Below are 21,524 nucleotides of genomic sequence, written 5' to 3'. Positions count from 1 at the left end.
CGCTTTCTTGTGCGAATTTTTTGCTGCAAGTCTCTTTACTTGCCTGAACGTGGTATCGCAAAGTACGAGTAGAAGTTTCTCAATATACCACACTGTGGATTCATACACGTACGCAGATCCCATACCGCTCTTCGTCGAAGCTTTTATTTTATTTAATTCCGAACAAACGTCGTTCGTAAAATTTTCATCTAGCACTAAAATTTCGGCACGAGCCGAAAACATAACCTCCTTTAGTTAATCAACTATTTTGTCGAGTGAGTGTTATCTTGTGTGTTTGCTATGATATGTGGGTGATTTTGAGTCATAAAGACAAGTTTCGAGTCACTATGTTTAAACAAGTATTTCTAAAGCTTCCTGACCACTCCATTCTCATACAGTGCGCTACCGATAACAAAAACAAACCGATCTGCGCATTCAAATGGCAGCCATGTTGCGTGGAATATACATTAGCTCCATTCGACCGCAAACCATTTAGTAGCACGTGACACGCCACCAAATGCCAAGCTAGGTAACTGTTCACACGCAGCAGTTTACTCATTATACCGGTCATGGCACAAGAAATGTCTCCGTCTGTACAGAGTTTTGCGAGAGACAGCTTCGCGGACTGTGTGCCTCTGAAGGCTACATGCGGCAGTGCTGTCCGAGACCCATTCGTTATCAGTTACTACCAGCGGTTGCTACGACGGCGCTGCACCGCCTTGCCCTTGTCAAAGGCGCCTGCCGTCGCTCATCGTTTTGAAGAGTACAAAACGCTTTACGATGTTGAGTGATGCTCCACATGAAAGTCGGATTTCGCAGGTGATAAAAGCGTAGGCAGACCAACCTTTTCGATATGATGACGTTTCTATAACACTAATATGCAAGACCTGAATATGTTACAAAATTATTTTTGTAGTTTTTTATTCAATTAAAATACCTACGTTGTTTAATCTTCTTAAAGCTTTATATGTCGCTTTTCTCCTTTTAGAGGCGATTCTTCATGCAATTGTTTCGTCAGGAATTCGTCCATCTCTGTTGCAGTGAGTAATATACACGGATTTTTACTGTCTTTGTTTGATTTGTTACGTTAAATGTCCGTGATAAACTCTGAGAATACTTTAGTGCATGATCTATAGCAGCTCAGGTATACTGTACATTTTGAGAAACAAATATGGACTCGTGGAAAACTTAATACCAATCGAAAGTTATATTTAAGGTATTAAATTAGATTTAAACCAACAAATCTGCCCATATTCGAAGCCACTCTGAATGGAAGGAAGTAGTTAAAACCACCATCAGTAAACGTCTGCAAGGGCTGCCTAACTGCTACTACAGAAACTTTGCACAGAGGAACTACGTCTGTTAATCAGTATGTTCACGTTATAGCTATTCCCCTGGACATATGGATTCTACGAGACGAACCAAACTCAAATTAAAATCGTTGACGGTTTATTCTGAGACGTCTGTATATTGATGGAGTTTGATATTGGCAAGACGGACATCTATGGCCATTAAAACAGCTTACTTAGTCGAGAGTGAGAGAAGGTTGAAAGTGTAAAGGTTTTCATCTGGTTTCATTAAGGAATTTCTTCAGCAAGTTTTAGCTCCATGAAGTAAAACGAAAATTGAAAAAAAACCTTTCACTGCCCTTGTACCCACCGCGATTTAAACTTACAAACCACACCACTGTGGCTTTGTAACAACTATCAGAACCACTCATTTTCTTTCGTGACTCGCACTGAAACAAAATATTCCATTGCTAGCTGTGCAAGTTTTTCCTGGGGCGAATAGTTTTCCGTAGCTGATCACCTTACCTGGTCGGCTCCACAAGCGGCAACACCGCCGCTCATCTTTGCTCACCCGGCACAACCAAATTATCTGGATTACCAGCAAAAGCCGCGCGGGATTAGCCGAGCGGTCTCAGGCGCTGCAGTCATGGACTGTGCGGCTGATCCTGGCGGAGGTTCGAGTCCTCCCTCGGGCATGGATGTGCGTGTTTGTCCTTAGGATAATTTAGGTTAAGTAGTGTGTAAGCTTAGGGACTGATGACCTTAGCTGTTAAGTCCCATAACATTTCACACACATTTGAACATTTATTCAGCAAAAAGCCATCAAATTTCCATACCAGTCTTTGTAGTTTCGTAGCCGTAACAGTTTTGTGTGTCCATCTTGAAGTATTGCCAGTAAACCAGTATGTTTATATGTGTGTCTCTACATATGTAATGGGCGCTCTTTCCTGTGATTTACGCCACTGCGTTCGTCTTATGTCGCAGAAGAAAAGATTTCCTCTGGAAAAAATACGTCGTAAGGTAATACTGTATGTATAGCGCTCCTCATGAGCAGTGATCTTTCTTGCTAGATCCAGATAGCCAACGCCTCGTCGCAGACCATGCTCCATTTCTGACATACGGGCGAATCCGCCAAATGTGTCGCGCACTTTTTGTCATTCGTTGGGTACTTCCCGTTCACTAGAACGTACCATGTTGACCTTACGTTGTAGGTAGGTGCGGCTGGTGTACCATACGCCACACCAATTGTCAATTAACGGTAGGATGTTTTCGTTCTACCCCGTTCCGGACGATCTGTCGAAACAGCAAATGGTACACGTCCTTCGATGTCGGCTGTCGGGACGTCGGTAAATGCCCCCGAACGTAACTGCGTTCAGTGATGAACGTATGCACATGCGTTAACGGGGGCGATATATGGCCGACACTGACAGGGGGAAGATGCGATGTCGGCACTAGTTCATCCTTGATTGTCTGCGTAAGGATGTGATTCCTGTTCACCACCGTTTTAGCACGGTGTTAATATACATGCCACGCGGCTTCTTGTGTATATTGACTAATCCAACGCCCCCTTCTAGTGCTGGGAGGGTAAGCGTGTTATACTGTACCTCAAAGAGCTGCCCAAGCTTATATACTACCCAAAGACCGCCTGAATCCTCATAGCCGACGTATCCGTCAAGGGAACAAGTTTGTCAGGCGGAAAATCATGGGAAGGAGAAAAAAGTTGATGAGTGACACTCGCTGCAGCGTATCCACCGACCGTAGGGCGTTTAGCCGGACCGACGGAGAACTCTGAGCAACATCTTTCGTTAGCTGTCCGCAGCCATTCCTGCCGCCTCCTAATCAAAGGTGATACTCAAACGTTGGAGGTTTAGCTCCACAGGTGAGGGTCATTCTGTTCCTGGCTCTAATCCACGCCTCACATGCACGAATTATGATTTTCGGAAGTTGACCTCGCTGCCAGCTGCCATCCCAAATGTCTGTAGCCAATCCATTGCTGATCGAGCCTCCCGCTCATTCCGGACGAGGAACACAATGTCATCTGCGTATGCTCTACATTCCATTAGTAGTGTAGCGCTTGACACAGTCACGTCGATTAAATATTTGGGCGTAACAATGCAAAGCGATATGAAGTGGGACAAGCAAGTAATGGCAGTTGTGGGGAAGGCGGATGGTCGTCTTCGGTTCATTGGTAGAATTCTGGGAAGATGTGGTTCATCAGTGAAGGAGACCGCTTATAGAACGCTGGTGCGACCTATTCTTGAGTACTGCTCGAGCGTTTGGATTTAGGGAGGACATAGAAGCAATTCAGTGGCGGGCTGCTAGATTTGTTACGGGTAGGTTTGATCATCACGCGAGCGTTACGGAAATGCTTCAGGAACTCGGGTGGGAGTCTCGAGAGGAAAGGAGACGTTCTTTTCGTGAATCGCTGTTGAGGAAATTTAGAGAACCAGCATTTCAGGCTGACTGCAGTGCAATTTTACTGCCGCCAACTTACATTTCGCAAGACCAGAAAGATAAGATAAGAGAGATTAGGGCTCGTACAGAGGCATATAGGCAGGGCCTGGTTCTGTTTGGGAGTGGAACGGGGAGAGAAGATGCTAGTTGTGGTACGAGGTACCCTCCGCCACGCACCGTATGGTGGATTGCGGAGTATGTATGTAGATGTAGATGTAGATGTAGATAGATGCCGCAGGGAGGTACCGGTGAGTGGGCGGCGAAGGCCTGCGAGGCAAGGCTCCAAGGCGTTCTCATATAGGAGTATGTGTAACTCATCTTAAGATCGTAAAATCATCATCTCTGAACTGGAGCCGTGCAACAGCCACATCACTGCAGTGGTCAATAATGGCGACATATCCACCCTGTTCATCACCGTCGCGAGGTAGGCCTACACATAATGCACCCCGTCAAAGCCATGATCGAAATCCATAGCAACCAGTTTCCCCCCCTCCTCCCCCCCCCCCCCCCTCCCTCCGTAGGCGGCGTGCAGCCGCTAGGGCGACGACGTCATGATAATCTCCCAAGACTGTGTAGAAATTGATAAATTGATGACGCCACCAGGACACGTCTGATCGGCATGTATTTGAACCGCCAACGACGTATCGTCTCGATTGCCCAGTACGCACATAAAGGTTTCTAATCACTGTTGAGGTGGGTCAGAGGACAATAATCACAAGATCATTTGGGCATCGGGATCACGAGCTCTTCCGTGAATTCTACGGGAACAAGGACCTCTTACCGCAGAAGCTCATTAAACATGCATAACCACAGCGGTTTCATAATGGTCACAAAGGCACGGGAATCCATCAGGGCCTGGGGACTTGTTGGAGGCACCTCGTGTAATCGCCTCCTGCAGCTCTCGCACGTAATTTCAGATAACACGTTCGCTTCCTCGTTCACACGCGTCACGTCTGGGATTTCGTCCAGGACGGTCCCCATCTCGCTCTGGCCCTCCCAGTCGTTCGCATAGAATCTGCTAAAATTATCCGCGAACGCCTGTGCTGCGCCGCCTTGCGTTGAAAAACGACGGCCAACGCCGAGATCGATCTCATGAATTAATGTTCTTCGTCTCCTTCTTCATTCGTTTATCACATAATGCATCGACGGAAGTTCGTTGGGCTGGAAGCCCTGCGACCTCGCTCGTATCGTCGCACCCGCCGTCCTTAGCGTCGCAAGTTGGATCAACTTCGCCTTGCCTCGGTCGACGGCTGTAAGGCGTTCCGATGTAGCTGGTTGAGCGAACGGCCGTAAGGTAAATGGCAGAAGTCGTGTTCTGCCATTGAGAAATCTTCTTCCTTATGACCTGTTGACGTCGTCTGTACAGCTGGCTTCGAGCACTCGGTCCACCACTGTAGGACAGAGCGGTAAGAATTTCGTCGACGGAGGCAGCCATGCCACCTGTTCTCCACCATGCGTCGGCATTCTGCATCACGTAGGTGGGAGACGTTCATATTCCGATTACCCCTCCATTTCCTTACCTGCTGTCTAGCAAGGTAACCGTATAAACACATGCCTCATGGTCTGTAAACGCGGTCGGCCAGATTTCTGCGTCCGTCGTCGACATCTCTAACTCCATTGAAACATAGGTCCGATCCAAGCGGATCGCGGAATGGTCCGTATAAAATGTATATTGTGGTTGGTTACGATACTTCAAATCCCATGTATCGACTAATTCCATCCCGTTGACCAGTTCCCGAAGTTCTTGGCGAGGAATATATTTAGGAAGTAGGTCCTTCCTGTCGAGCACACAATTAAAATCTCCGCAGAGAATGTAAGCCTCGTATCATCCCTGGAACAACGGTGTAACCTTGTCGGCGTACAAACCTGCTCGTTCCCTTCTCTTATAAGAGCCTGACGGTACGTGTATATTGATCAAACGTTCTCCTCCAATGGTAACGGCCGTACCACGGGCCAAAGGCAAATGCTCCACTTTTTCTGCACGTACCACAGTACCCCAGTGCCAACGCCTCTCTCGTCACACGGGGAACAGTAAATAACATAACCGTAAAAGTCCGACGGGGGAGCACCCGAACTTCCTGTAACAGCACTATGTGTAAGTCTGCAGCCCTTATCATGTCACTTAGCATATTGATTTTTACAGGCGTCCCAATGCTATTGATGTTAACCGACCCTAACCGATAAGCTTGTTGCATGACTGTCAACGTAGATAGGGCACCTTACGGCCGATAACACTTCCGTTCAAAGACTGGTTTCTTTCTACCGTCCCCCGCCATACCCTCATGAGAGTGTGTGAGCGCATCTCCTCCAGCATCATCCGTTCCCTACGGGGGTGGGTCTTGTCACCAGTCCCCCAGCGTCCCATAGTCGTGGCGCTTTGTAGCCGCCGTAGCATCCCCAGTGTCCTGTTGCCGTCGATTGGACTCCTCCGCTGTCTCTGGAGCATCGTCATGGGTAGGTCGTGTCACCGTCCCGCTGGCCAACAATGCATCCACGCTAGACAGTTCTTCTGCATCCATCTTCGCCTCCTATGTACCTAGAAGCGCCTCAGTATTGCCTGTTTGATCTGGTTGGTCGTTCTCCACAAGAGGCGGCGCTTCGCTGGTTCCGTTGCCGAGCCTCGGAATCAGGGGCCAGCATTATCGACGTCAGTAAGTGTTGTATTGAAGAAAGGCTGTCCAGTGCAACGTCTTCCTTTCGTGGTTCGCCACAATTTACCTCGGCCTCTACGTTTCAGTATGGTTATATCGCGCGGCCTGTATCATCGCGTAATACTTGGGGGACATATTTCAGGGGGAGCATAGTCGGATGCGGTGTGAGTGGTGGATCATTCCGTGGCAGCTGTAAAAGCCTTCTTTGGATACACTCAGACACCCAATGCACGTTCCTGATTGTCCCTCAACCATTACAATCGCCCTACAACCAGCAGTGTATGGGTAGGACGGAACATGTTTTAGTTCGATCCATATTTCTCTGACGCCATTGAAGACAGTGTACGTTCTAAAACTCGCCATTTTTCAGCCACATGGGATAGAACAGTTCCATAAGGACGAAAGGCGTCTCTTCCCAATTCTGGCACTTCGAATGGAAGTTCAAAGACGCAGATCGTTCGTGGTCCCAATGCCGGCGTGTTCAACTGCAATATCTCCAACATTACCGTCCGAATGACAGAAACGAAGCCCTAGTCGATGTCGGAGTAGTAGTTCGTCACGTGCCGCTTCATTAATGAGCTTCATATAGCTCACACTGCTGACTATAGCCAAATATATTTCCACTAGAAAGTCAGGTTCCCGTAAATAACGTTCTATCTCATAAACCTTCGGTCGAGCATATTCGTTAGCAAAACTGAATTTCAGTGTCGAGTTTCGGAACGACAAAGCCATGGTTCTTTCTATGTATTACCGCTGCACACCGCTGCATCAAAAATGGTTCAAATGGCTCTGAGCACTATGAGACTTAACATCTGAGGTCATCAGTCCGCTAGAACTTAGAACTTCTTAAGCCTAAATAACCCTAGGACATCACACATATTGATGGCCGAGGCAAGATTCGAACCTGCGACCGTGGCGGTCGCGCGGTTCCAGACTGAAGCGCCTAGAAAAGCTCGGCCACTATGACCGACGCAGCTCTACATAATGTAAACACCTCTGACGCACACATGCGGCAGAGACGTAAACACCATCCGAACCACTGCGCCTCTAAAAGCTGAGTGGGAAGATCGTTCGTTAAGCTTCATCACGCACCGTTAAACATAAGTACAGTTGTTACTTATGTAAAGTACGGAATATCTACAGTCCAGAATAGGAATTTTCCTTCTCAGTGTCTTTTCTCACAGCTTAAGTCATCGAGCTGGAAGTGAATATCAAATGAATTTAGCAGGTGTATTAAGGGTCATGCGCGGAAATATGTGCAATCTCATGGTGTTACCAACTATTTGCTACTATGGCGCGAATGCTTAGCTGTGCTCATCTTACACTGTTATCTTCTGATATGCGTCTATCGTCACCAATTAGATTAGCTATATTTAAGTCAGTCAATTATATTTAATCCAAATTTTTTAATTTTTAAGCTTTCCAGCGTTGGAGGGAGCTGTTAATACAGGTGTTATATAATATCAACGTAAAGATATCTAAGCTATTGGCAGTTTCGCTCATGGAGGGTATGGCATGTGAAGTATTAAGGTATATATATTTCCTTCTTTATTATAATTGATACAGAAGAAAAACGAATAAAACACACACATAACTCATTTCAGTGGAATAAAAAGTAACTAGAAATCAAACTTGCCCCACGTCAGGTGACAGTGAGATGTCAAAATCTTTGGACCTCAGAATCAACTGTGTATGTTGGTGGAGATGGGAGCAAAAAAAGCCACTTTTACATCAAACACTTTTCACGTCAAAATCGGCTGTGTATGTTGATGGGGATGGAAGTAAGTAGAACCACAGTTAACTAATTATCCGAAGCTATGCAGTAATTATTTGATTTCAGTATTCAGAAACGAAGAACTCAGAAATGTGTTCGTTAACACGGAAAAAAAACTGCAGGCGTGGGCAATGTGCATCTCAGTACCTTGACACATATTTCACCTTTTATTTCTGTTAACTGCTTTGTTAATGTTCCTCCCTAATTTGGACTCTAAATGATGAAAAGATGATTCTAATCACTCCAGCGACATTTGTTTCTACGTTGTAAATAAATCTTATTATCACTACTGGTTTCGGGCACTGTTCATTCTCAAATGCATCTACGGGGACAAACGTGGAGACATCGTTGACGTTATTTTAAAATATCGAAGACCATGCCTTTTTGTGGAAAAATGTGCATGGCTGAGATTTTTTAAGCGACAACAACACATCTGTCACTCCAGATGCGCTCGAGAACGGCCAATGCCCAAAAGAAGTATCGTAAATAAAAAGTATAGGAAACACATCATAGTGGAACAATGCCGATTTCAAATTTGTCTGTGTTGTTCCTTGATATTTGGAAAGCAGAACGCTGTGTCTACCTATGCCTGCGTCCCACGAGGTCCCGGATGAAGACTGCCAAAGACTTACGAGCTGTACTCGAAATCTAACGTCACAAGCAAACACGCACTAGATTACCTGGAATTTAAAAAATACATTACGTAGCTACGTAAATAAAGCAATAGAAAATTTTAATTTAGCCACTGGCATTAACGACTCGAATAGAAGCACAAACAACATTATCCAGTTACAGTTGTTACACTGTAATAAACAGCTTTGCCAAGGGTAAACTATGGTTGTGGCCACAATTCGCAGATATCTGTAGCAGGCGCTGCGACCTTACTGCAAATTCGGTTGTTGAGGAATCAACTGAAAATGTTGCGGTGTTCTGCTTGCCTCACCGACCTTACGTTGTCTTCTGTGCTTATTGGGCTACTGCTATTACCTTGAACAGTAGACGACGAAGTAAATGTGTGTATTCTGAGAGGAGAAATATCTGAAATTCACTGATCACATTCATCGACATAGTATAAGCATACGGAAGTTCTTGCGAGTGAAGGAATAACAATAATAACAGTAACAATAAGAAACTAATAGTGAATGAAGTTTATTGCACTACAGAAGAAGGTTGACGATTAAATTGAAAGTAGATAAGAATTAGAACAATATAAATCTTTCCTTCGCGTTTCGTTACTGAAATCTGTTCTGGCTATCTGCAGAGATAGAAGAAAAAGGTGAAGCGTTTCACATCGGTAATCCAACGAGATTTGAGCCAGCGGGCACCGTTGTCTAGATTTATCAAATGAGGCTTGCGCCACTGTGCTAACACGACATTGCTGCAATACTCTCTCTGGTGGAAGGTAATGCAGACAACCACAACACGAAATAAAGAACAGGTAGCAAGTCGAGTGTGATTTGACCTTCGAAGAGTCGAAAAATTTACGATGTTGATGTCATATAAACGAGATGACTATACAAGATTTAAAACAAATCTGATTTATACTCCCGTCTCAGTTGCACATTTTCAAAGATTGTACAACTGAGACTGAAGAATATATTGGACTTGGCTCAAATGGCTCTGAGCACTATGGGACTTCCAGCTGTGGTCATCAGTCCCCTATAGCTTAGAACTACTTAAACCTAACTAACCTAAGGACATCACACACATCCATGCCCGAGGCAGGATTCGAACCTGCGACCGTAGCAGTCGCGCGGTTCCGGACTGCGCGCCTAGAATATATTGGAATTCTCTTAAACATTAGTTCCGTTGCTGTTCTCTCACGATAAATATAGCTCCAACAGTGACTAATCAGATTACCTCATCAGTATGAAAAGAGACTTTTACGAGAATTTAGCCCTCTTAGAACCATTACAAAAAGTGAGTAAAAGATCACAGAAGTGCCAAACATGGTCATCAGTATTTCCAAGACACATCTGCGTTACGACTTCGAAGAACTTCAGGAACAACTCAGAACGTCCTGACTGTTGACCACAGCCTGCTCCAGCCAGCCCACAGTGGAGCTGACTTACCGAAAACTGAAATAAGGGAACGGTGCAGATCGACAACAGATTACACCGCTGCTTGGTTTGCTCCGAGAGCTTATTTTAACCGTACTAAAACTGAGTGGGAAACGACCTTGTCGGAAACATCAAGAAACATTAAGATATTTTGGAGAGTTGACTTAAAATGGACTGTATTACATCTGGTAACATGTAATATATAACTTGGTCAGGAATGCCACCAAGATGTGGAGATACGATAATATGGTAACAGGGAATGTTACTTTCGTTCATGTGTTACACGGACAGATCGATCTTCGTGGTGGGCGATTCGACTTTGCATTGACTGTGTTGATGTTCTTCAAGGACAATAGTTGTTTACTGATGGACTCTTGCGTGTGGATTCTGCATTTCCTTCTAGTTTTGGTGATTTGAAAACTTTTCCACCTCGTGATGTGATTGCATATACACTCCTGGAAATGGAAAAAAGAACACATTGACACCGGTGTGTCAGACCCACCATACTTGCTCCGGACACTGCGAGAGGGCTGTACAAGCAATGATCACACGCACGGCACAGCGGACACACCAGGAACCGCGGTGTTGGCCGTCGAATGGCGCTAGCTGCGCAGCATTTGTGCACCGCCGCCGTCAGTGTCAGCCAGTTTGCCGTGGCATACGGAGCTCCATCGAGGCCGGGTGGACGTACCGCCGAATTGCTCAACACGTGGGGCGTCAGGTCTCCACAGTACATCGATGTTGTCGCCATTGGTCGGCGGAAGGTGCACGTGCCCGTTGATCTGGGACCGGACCGCAGCGACGCACGGATGCACGCCAAGACCGTAGGATCCTACGCAGTGCCGTAGGGGACCGCACCGCCACTTCCCAGCAAATTAGGGACACTGTTGCTCCTGGGGTATCGGCGAGGACCATTCGCAACCGTCTCCATGAAGCTGGGCTACGGTCCCGCACACCGTTAGGCCGTCTTCCGCTCACGCCCCAACATCATGCAGCCCGCCTCCAGTGGTGTCGCGACAGGCGTGAATGGAGGGACGAATGGAGACGTGTCGTCTTCAGCGATGAGAGTCGCTTCTGCCTTGGTGCCAATGATGGTCGTATGCGTGTTTGGCGCCGTGCAGGTGAGCGCCACAATCAGGACTGCATACGACCGAGGCACACAGGGCCAACACCCGGCATCATGGTGTGGGGAGCGATCTCCTACACTGGCCGTACACCACTGGTGATCGTCGAGGGGACACTGAATAGTGCACGGTACATCCAAACCGTCATCGAACCCATCGTTCTACCATTCCTAGACCGGCAAGGGAACTTGCTGTTCCAACAGGACAATGCACGTCCGCATGTGTCCCGTGCCACCCAACGTGCTCTAGAAGGTGTGAGTCAACTACCCTGGCCAGCAAGATCTCCGGATCTGTCCCCCATTGAGCATGTTTGGGACTGAATGAAGCGTCGTCTCACGCGGTCTGCACGTCCAGCACGAACGCTGGTCCAACTGAGGCGCCAGGTGGAAATGGCATGGCAAGCCGTTCCACAGGACTACATCCAGCATCTCTACGATCGTCTCCATGGGAGAATAGCAACCTGCATTGCTGCGAAAGGTGGATATACACTGTACTAGTTCCGACATTGTGCATGCTCTGTTGCCTGTGTCTATGTGCCTGTGGTTCTGTCAGTGTGATCATGTGATGTATCTGACCCCAGGAATGTGTCAATAAAGTTTCCCCTTCCTGGGACAATGAATTCACGGTGTTCTTATTTCAATTTCCAGGAGTGTAGAACATTCAGGACTACCCAGTCGGGAGTTGCTACCTGTACTGATATGTCTGATAATTTTTGTATCCATAAACCACTGAGAACAACTTTTAGTCGTATGTGTAAATTGTCAAAGAATGATTCCTAGCTTCTATATCAAATATAGTAATACCACGGAGTAATAAATCAAATTGTTCGCTCACAAGAAAAATTTGAAGATATGACTCCTGAAGCAGAAAGAACCAGAATACTTGTGGAAATGTGCAATTGTGGTCTCTATTATGTTTTTCACCGTTGGGTCTACCGTACATAATAGATGCTAACAAGCTTGTTTAGTGCTTCCAGCAACTTTTCCCGTATTGTTGAATGCCGAGATGCTGAACAAAATATAGATTCATGTCACTGACAGATAATTCAAATGTTTTCAAAGACTCTCACACGTTTTATTGGGAATGGAACGTTGTACTCGTAAAGCAGGGCCCTGGAATCTGCTACAACATGCTAGGACCCAGGAGAGGTAGAGGTGTTCTTAAGATTTATTTCTAACTTTCGATGTGACAGTTGGCGGCTTAGTTAAAGAAGTAGCGAAATGAATTAAACCTGAATCGTCAGGTGGATTTTCATGTGTAATGTGACATGTGTGTGGTGTGTTATATTTTAGAGTAACCTGTCGCACTTTCGCCACTGGTCGCAGGCTCATCTCTTTGTCAGAACACAAAACATTATAAACACTGACCAGTAATAGCGAAACGGAATTAATAAGATACAACAGTGGCAGCAAATTTGGAACTAATGTCGAAAGAAGCTACCATTTTAGAAAGTGGCGGCCATACGAAATTACAGGTATGATGAAAACTGTTCATTGTTTTAGAGCAGTAAATCGTTTTAGCTGCCAATTGCTCTGTACAGCTGTTCAAAAATAAAGGACCATTTTTGATGAAGGACGTAATGACAGCAAGACCTACAATAAAACTCTCTCGATGGTAACAATGCATGCCTGGAAATAGACTATTCGATGGTAGCATACGCAACCACTACATGTGTTAATGTTTAAAATGCGATCTGGCATTAGGCTCCACACGTTGTAGCAGAATCCTAAAAAGGAATATTTACCTGCTTCATGGTAACGTAAGTTTTATGTCGTAAGAGACAGAAAAGATTTATATGCTTTTCGATAAACTCCTTTAACTGTGAAGAATTTCAAATCCGTTAGCGTTTGGGAAGGTTTCTTTTTTTCTGAGTAGGCCCTGTATGAATTCGAGTAACGCAGATTCAGTTTGTTTCGTTGGATTTGTATAATGAGAGCAATCGGATGATGCTATCAGAGCCAAAACCATCCCTTCACAGTGGCTGCCTCAGCGTTTATCTTTCTGCTAACGTAACCACAGCAGGTGGCTTTGCAAGCTACTGCTCAAGTTATTTCTCGGGAGTGTCAGTGTCAGTAGAGCGCTGTCTCTTGTCAATACCACTCATGCAAATAATATGAAAAGTATTTTGCGAAAGTCATCAGCTGGGCACAAAGTATTACTTAAAGAAAAAATATAACTGACTGTAAATTTTTTATTTATTAACAGTAAACTATCCAATGAGTTTCACTCATTCTTCGATAAATAAAAACTAATCTCTTACGGAAACTAATACGCACCAGAAGCCGGGGAAATGTGTGGAATATTGAATAAAACACTTAGTGGCTGGGGGCTGTATTCTACGGACAGGCCGAAGTGTCCACCCCGTATTTCCAGTCAAACATATGACAATATATGCGCCAATCCAACCATCAGTTTCTGCACTCTTAGAGAGCCTTCTCAGTGCCCTGGAAACAAGCGGATTGAAGTACGTCATGAAACGCTTGGGAGATGAATCCCTTACTGAGTGGCTGATTTAGCCCGTATTTTGATTTTCGTACTCCCACCCATCCTTTGCAGATTTTTTATGACAGTTCGAAGCCATCAGGGCCGGCCGCGGTGGTCTCGCGGTTCTAGGCGCTCAGTCCGGAACCGCGCGACTGCTACGGTCGCAGGTTCGAATCCTGCCTCGGGCATGGATGTGTGTGATGTCCTTAGGTTAGTTAGGTTTAATTAGTTCTAAGTTCTAGGGGACTGATGCCCACAGATGTTAAGTCCCATAGTGCTCAGAGCCATTGAAGCCATCAGGGCATGGACAGTGCTTGATGCCTATAGAGATGTTCCCGAACATTAATCCCCCACAACATAGTCTCTATGTTCGACCAAGGCATCCTGCGTGCATTGCTAGACTGCACGCCCACATACTTTACATTGAGTTAACGTCTGGTGATCTCGTCAAGAAAGAATGGTGTTTCATCCTTCTCTGTCGTAGAAACCAATTCTGGAAGGCTCTGCTGTTGTGAATTGGACTACGATCCTTCAAAGAAATTATCACCTTTCAGTTTGGAAGTAATGCTAAGAATTTTTAACTTCGATACCGTGAAAAAATTTGACCCCTGCAATAGCTGTGGCTTCTAAGCTAGACGTTTAAAAATCACAGTAGGAGAAAGGGTTTCATATTCGATAAAACTCGGATGAGAACTGTGGAAAAAAATCCCACTTATAAAAGGATGTAGGGATGGGGATCAGAATACAGAATGGTTGGTATGCAGTTTAAGGTGCCAGGTATCTCACGCAAGCCGGTAGGTCTTCGTTCAGGATATATCATCCTCCATTAAAACGGCATCTGCGTTTTTAATGCTGAGATAGGCTAAAATGTCTGATGTTGGGCTAACCTATCGGGAATCTTGGATTCGACGCAAGTCGTGTAAGAGTTTTCATTCTTGTGTTTGTTGGAGTCAAAATGCGTTAGTGTTACGGCAGGTAGTGGAGAATTGTGCTGACCTCCCGTTAGACTTTCATTCATGTCTTCGACTACTCAAAACGACAGCTTCCCTTTACTTTCGTATTCCTTTTTCTCTCCTTCCACTCACAAAGACACCAGATTGGAGGTCACACACGGCCGCTTGCACAATGTGGCCTAGGTCGTTTCTGCCATTGCCGTTGCCCCTTCACGCCTCGTGTCAACGCGATCACTCGCGGCTCGGAGCTTGAAACAAACTACTACGGTTGATATAAGTAACGGACGGCAGAATGTGAATGAAACAAGTTTCTCCTTCCATTTAGTAACAAATAAATGCCACTTTGAGGCGTACTCACGAAACAATTTATGCTTCCAGTGTTGACATGACGACAAACGGCATTAAACGTGTAAACCGTATTATAATAAATACATCTGCACGCAACTAGGCCATATTAAATCTGAACTCGGTTGTATTTTATCTCCATGTCATCTGTTTTATAATTAACGCAATGGAGGTAATCGTTAACTGTTATCAGAGTAGAAGAAGCTTCAAGAAAGGGACAAATGGAAAACAAATCTCGCGCATGAGTGGGATCGAACCCATACACCATAGCGAGCTATCGTGGGACGTTACTAATACCGCTACCTCATTTCTTTCAGAGAGCGATATCTCGTGACCACGGACCACCAGTGTAAACGGCTTTGTGGATAGATAACTGGCATCTAAAACTAGATCACCGTTCACCCCACTCTGATCCCTAGCCCCGACCTCGCACATTTACCTTGTAAGGAGGGTTGGCAGAAGCGACTTCGAATGACCTGGTATTGGCTATATGGAAACTATGTCATAATCTGCTAACGTAGTTAACTGTACAAAGTTCCAGCCTCAAGGCGTCAAGAAACATACGAATCTCGTAAATACAGACTATCAAAAAAAGTTTGGCGTCATCCCAGTTCCCAGAACTTCTGAAGATAGACGTTGACTGTGGATATTTTATCACAGACACAATCCCTTTGACTGTTCAGAGATGTCACTAAACCCGCTCAAAGATGTAAACAACCATGCGTCAGCAGCGACTATTACACGGGAGTCGTCCAACAGCCTATCAGTTCCAATCATTCCACCAGGAAGGAGGTACACAGCTCGTGTTGTCTGTAGTTCAACCATACCTAGACGGTCAATACCGCCGTTCGATCACGTCCGCATTGCTACTTTGTGCCAGGAAGGACTCTCAACAAGGTAAGTGCCCAGGCGTCTCGCAGTGAACCAAATCGATGAATGAAATACAGAGAGACGGGAACTGTCGTTGACATGCCTCGATCATGCCGCACAACGTGCAGCCACAGGACGTCGTGTTACGACTCAAACTATGTGCAATAGGATGCATGACGCGCAACTTCACTCCCGACGTCCTTGGCGAGGTTCATCTTGGCAACCACGGCACCATGCAGCGCGGTACAGATGGGCCCAACAACATACCGAATGGACCGCTCAAGACTGGCATCACGTTGATCTCTCCGATGAGTGTCGCATATGCCTTCAACCAGACAATCGTAGGAGACATGTTTGGAGGCAACCCGGTGAGGCTGAACTCTTTAGTTACACTGTCCACCGAGTGCAGTAAGGTGGAAGTTCCCTGCTGTTTTGGGGTGGCATTATGTGGGCCCGACGTACGCCGCTTGTGGTCACGGAAGGTGCCGTAACGGTTGTAAGATACGTGATGCCATCCTCTGATCGAAAGTGCAACCATATCGACAGCATATTAGCGAGGCATTCGTCTTCACGGACGGCAGTTCGCGCCCCCTTCGTGCACATCTTGTGAATGACTTCCTTGAGGATAATGACATCGCTCGACTAGAGTGGCCAGCATGTTCCCCAGACAGGAACCCTATTGAACATGCCTGGGACAGATTAAAAAGGGCTGTTTATGGACGACGTGACACACCAACCACTCCGTGGGATGTACGCCGAATCGCCGTTGAGGAGTGGAACAATCTGGACCAACAGTGCCTTCATGAACTTATGGATAGTATGCCACGACTAATACAGATATGCATCAATGCAAGAGGACGTGCTACTGGGTATTAGAGGTAGCGGTTTGTACAACAATCTGGACCACCACCTCTGAATGTCTCGCTATATGGTAGTACAACATGCAATGTGTAGTTTTCATGAGCAATAAAAGGGGCGGAAATGATGTTTATGTTGATCCCTATTCCAATTTTCTGTACAGGCAACGGAACTCTCGGAACCGAGGTTACGCAAAACTTTTTTGATGTGTGTAATTATTTAACCAGTTTTTAAAACGGAATAACAGACGTAAAGTAATTTCTCCTTGTCCCATACAAATTCTTTATCCGATCAGATAATCAGGAAGTTTTGGGCTTGTCAGTTTTCAATAGCTGTGCCAATGCTTCCCAAAATTTAAAATGAAAAAGGTTCAACGCATGCAATTATTGGTGCATGAAAATAGTTCACTTAAGTAATTCAAACTTTATTATACTGCAAATGATATGAACTCTTGAGTGATTTTTCTCAACACAGTTGCTCTTCACTCGTCTTACTGTTATATGTCCTACGCGCCACAAGGATTTAGTTCTAAATTTTACGAGTGCTGTCTCGGCTTTTAGAAAATGAGAAGCAAAAATTTTCAGATCTTCCTATATGGGGGTAGGAACTGTATGGGACTGGCTAGGATATTTTGTACCTCTTAGTCCGCTTAAAAACGCGTTGTATTAAAAAGATTTTTACTTAAGTAATTGTTTTATGCTTTTTAGTCTAGTTTGTTTGAAATATATCAATCGCTTTCAAACATTTTTATGAGATTACAACACAGCCATGCGTTAAATTTCAATTGCCCTTCATCTGAGTCAACGAATCTATTGCTTCGTCCTACGTATATCTTACGAAAAAGTGCTGAAGTAAAAATTAGAGAGATTAGACCTTACAGACAGGCGTACTAGCAATCGTTCTTACTACGGAACTTCCGCGCTGAAACAGGAATAGGGTGACATCAGACAAGAAAGCAAGTTAATATTTTATCCAGTTCAATGGTATGCTATAAATTCACAGTCTCTAGCTCATCGGGCAGTAAGTTTAAAATCAGCTGGAAAATTTTTACCGAACACACGGGAAAACAAAGTAACCTCCGTAATACAGACACAAAAGCGAGTTAATATGCATTATCATCTAGTTCTGAGCTACGTTGAAAGTTTCAAGTCTCTGTCTAATGTTAAGTTCCAACTGCAAAATTGGCAGACACAAGAAAGCGACCTAATAAAAACGTGTTAAGATAAGAATAAAAGGAGAAATCAATCAGTGTATTGGAACCGACTTTAAGGTAGGAAGAATACAGCCTTGCATGTGGTGTTTGTCAAAGAGACATGACAGAAATTAATGGAAGTATCTCGCCTTCCTTGATTTAGAAGTGTTGCTAACTGGAAGTTGTAGTTTTACCACTATAAAAAAGTTGGACTGGAATGAGTGCGGAAGATTCATTATAGGTTGTGCATAAATCAGTCTACAATAATTGTAAATAAAATAGGAGAGGGATATGAAGTCAGGAAATCATTACGGCGTTGTTGTCCTGTGCCTACATGCACTAGGTGATTTAAAGTATCCGGACAACCCCAAAACATACGGTTACATATTGGGAGCATTGTGCTGCCACCTCCTGCCAAGTACTCCATATCAGTGACCTCAGTAGTCATTAGACGTCGTGAGAGAGCAGAATTGGGCGCTCCGTGGCACTCACAGACTTCTAACATGGTCAATTGTCTGAGTGTCACTCGTGTTACACGTCTGTACGAGAGATTTCCACACTCCTAAACATCACTAGGTCCACTGTTTCCGATGTGATAGTGAAGTGGAAACTTTAAGTCACACGTACAATACAAAAGCGTACAGGCCGAACTCGTCTGTTGACTGACAGACTGCCGACAGTTGAAGAGGGTCGTAATGTGTAATAGGCAGACGTCTATCCAAACCATCACACAGGAATCCCTAACTGCCTCAGGGTCCACGGCAAGTACTGTGACAGTTAGACCGGAGATGAGAAAACTTGGATTTCATGGTCGTGTGGCTGCTCATAAACGACACATCACGCCAGCAAATTCCAAACGACGCCTCGCTTTGTGTAAGGAGCGTAAACACTGGACGATTGAACAACGTTGTGTGGAGTGACGAATCACGGTACACAATGTGGCGATCCGATGGCAGGAGGTGGGTATGGCGAATGCTCGGTGAACGTCATCTGCCAGCGCGTATAGTTCCAACAGTAAAATTCGGAGGCGGTGGTATTACGGTGTGGTCGTGTTTTTCACGGAGGGGTTGCACTGCTGGTTGTTTTGAGTGGCATTATCACTGCCAGGACTCACCGACCGACACCGATACCTCTCCTCAGTGTAGCACTCCGTGAAGAATGGGCTGCCATTCCCCAAGAAACCTTCCAGCCAGAGTGTAAGCTGTCATCAAGGGTACTGGTGGGCGAACACCACATTGGATTCCAGCGTTATCGATGGAGGGCACCACGAACTTGTGTAAGTCTTTTTCAGCCAGGTGTGCGGATACTTTTGATCACATAGTGTATCTGCTTGAAATTCAAGGTGTTAAAAAATTATCTCATATTATGAGGGGTGATCGTAGGGATCAAAACAAGATAATGGCCAGTATACAATGCCTCTAAAGTTCATATATGAAGACCTATGAGCATTTTTTCTGCACGTCTCTTGTGCAGAATATGTGCTCGTATCTCTAAAGGTAAGCATATTAGACCCCACATATAATAGAAATTTCTTCTTATGTTGGAATCTCTACGACTTCGCAAAAACTGGAATACGTCTTCTTTAACGATGTGTATACTTTGAAGAAACAATACAAACGACGAACAGGAAACACGACGAACTAAACTCAGCAGTGAAGAGATAAACTATATCACATTTCAGTGACTTGCTAATGGCTCCAAACTTAGATACAAAATGAATAAAATATTTCAGGTATTAGCCGACAAACAAAGGAAAAGCTGTATGTAAGAAGAAAGAAACAGATGTAACGGCAAAGAGGAAAAATAATACAAATATCAACGCAGAGATAAAAATGGATGGCCACAGAAGTAATAAAGTACAGCAGTTCAACAACTTCAAGACTGGAATTACAGAGGAAAACAAATATTTAATAAAAGCACGGTGAATGATAGCACTAGAAAAACCATTAATGGTTATGAACAATAGTCTTACAAGTGAATATACCAGCGGTAGAAATACAGAAACCCACTACAAAACGAATTATGTTGAGAACACTTTTCTGTACCCTGGAGAAAAAAGGTATGCTTCGCCTATGGCAACAGGAAATTGAATATTGGTAGAAAATGACTAAAAACAAGTTAAATGCAGAGAAAATCAATTCTCAGAGTGTTGTGACAAGACAAGCCTGATAAGAAACTAAGCAGGGAAAAGTGAGGATGAAAAGAAATTCATAGGTCATGTTCCTACAAAAAATTCTTCCTTCCAAATATAATTAGGAAATGTAGTACTAAGTAAGAAACTAAGGGGATGCCAGAGAAAGCTGTCAACATCAGAACAAAATCTGTTTGTTATGGGCAGATGAAAGGAATGAGAGGGAGAGTGGAACAGTTGCTTCGACAAGAAGTACAGTTCACGAAAGTAATGGATAAATCTTAGGAAAAACCGAAAGTACTCCAAACTCCACACTTTTCATTGTTCATTCATGCAGAAAATATATTTCATGCTGTGGGTACAGCATTTCCACACGGTTTCATGATGGAGTTGAGCATATTTATGTTGACGTCACCGTTAAGAATTCCCTCTACCATCCACAGAGTGAAACGTCCCCTTTCAACAATCATACATGACTGTGCTTTAACTGACACACAATATCTTTAGCGCAACGCAATCTGACTTTCAATAATCCCTACAAAAGAATGGCCCTGTCTAATATTAACCTATACGTTTCACAAATCATTTACCTCACAAAAATCTTCGTTACTCGAACTACTGCAATACAGCGAGCGCCACTACTGCCAGCTAAATAAAAGATTCAAACTACGGAAGGCACTAACTACTGATAGGCACAGTCTGGAAATGAAAGATTTTAATAGAGAACAAACAATGTATTTACCTTAATATCATCAAAAGTCATAATATATATAGGAGTTCATAACATCCATTTTTACAAATATCAAAACTCCGCCATTTCTCTCTCCACATCCACCACTGCTGGCGGCTCACCTTCAACTGCGCAACGCTACGCGCTGTTCACATTCAGCTGCCGCTGCCCAACACTACAATGGCAGACAACAATGCAAACTAGCCACAGACTGCACGCATCACAGCCAGTGATTTTCATACAGGGCGCTACGTAACTTTGCCAATAAGAAAACATAAACAGCCTACTTACATAGCCCCCACGCTCCCCACAAAAAATTTTACAAATTGTTTTGGGCAGTGGCCAATAATGATTTGATAAAATTTTTCATAATTACAATAACAAAGATGCAAATGCACACACTTATTGATACAATGTTGGTCAAAAGCTAAACTTTCTCACAGTCCATAAATACAGTCCTAATCGTTCATCACAGTAAAATAGCAGTGTTTTTCTCAGAGCCTGAGCAGTAAAAGAAAATGCACACGGAAGTAGTGGATTTCCATGCAGTCTTGAAGAAGTAGTGTTGTCCTTCCAACGAAAAGCCAGTGCTGACTCTCGACATGCAGACAAGTAATGGGTCACAACAGA

Source organism: Schistocerca piceifrons, chromosome 1 (genome assembly GCF_021461385.2).
Source record: "Schistocerca piceifrons isolate TAMUIC-IGC-003096 chromosome 1, iqSchPice1.1, whole genome shotgun sequence".
Lineage (NCBI taxonomy): Eukaryota > Metazoa > Arthropoda > Insecta > Orthoptera > Acrididae > Schistocerca > Schistocerca piceifrons.
The sequence above is the reverse complement of the archived record's forward strand: the minus strand, read 5'-3'. Positions refer to the sequence as shown.